This window comes from Primulina huaijiensis, unplaced genomic scaffold (genome assembly GCF_012295235.1).
Source record: "Primulina huaijiensis isolate GDHJ02 unplaced genomic scaffold, ASM1229523v2 scaffold200516, whole genome shotgun sequence".
In the NCBI taxonomy this organism is placed as follows: domain Eukaryota; kingdom Viridiplantae; phylum Streptophyta; class Magnoliopsida; order Lamiales; family Gesneriaceae; genus Primulina; species Primulina huaijiensis.
This window is the reverse complement of record NW_027352077.1, coordinates 1-501: the sequence shown is the minus strand read 5'-3', so window position 1 is coordinate 501 and position 501 is coordinate 1. Positions and strand designations below refer to the sequence as shown.

Sequence of the window (501 nt, the reverse complement as noted above, 5' to 3'; positions counted from 1 at the left end):
AGCACTTAACCTCTGAGGAGCTGGAGCCAAACATTTTTCAATGAAATCTTTCACTTCAGGATCCTTCACTGTTCCCAGGGCAGCAGGCTTTATGCCCTAAAATTTTAATCAGTAGGAATAATTGCGTCATCAGATGCACTTAACCCATTTAATTGCTTAAAGGATCATTTTGGTATAGTAAAATAAGGTAAAAGTGAACTTACAGAAGTAACCTTCTTGTATATCTGAGCTTGATTTTTGCATTCGCTGTATGGATATTCACAGGTTATCAACTCTAACATGCACATCCCAAAAGAATAAATGTCCACCAGCTCATTGTATTCCTCTTCATATAGCTCTGGTGCCATAAATTCCGGTGTACCTGTAGGAAAATCCGAAGTGACAATAACACTATTGAGAATGATGGTCGCTGAATTGAATATATATTCTTACAAGTAAGCCAAACAACTACCAATAACACTTCTGGCAGTGGGTTGTTGCATTATTGTAGCCAATCCAAGA

General features: G+C 37.7%; 1 long non-coding RNA gene across 1 annotated transcript; it reads right to left on the bottom strand.

Annotated features, from left to right (window-relative positions):
- Nucleotides 1-501, bottom strand: LOC140966170 (uncharacterized). The gene is made up of 3 exons (XR_012173267.1): nt 452-501; nt 204-361; nt 1-96 (listed from the first exon to the last, which is right to left on the bottom strand). It is a non-coding gene; the product is annotated as an uncharacterized lncRNA (long non-coding RNA).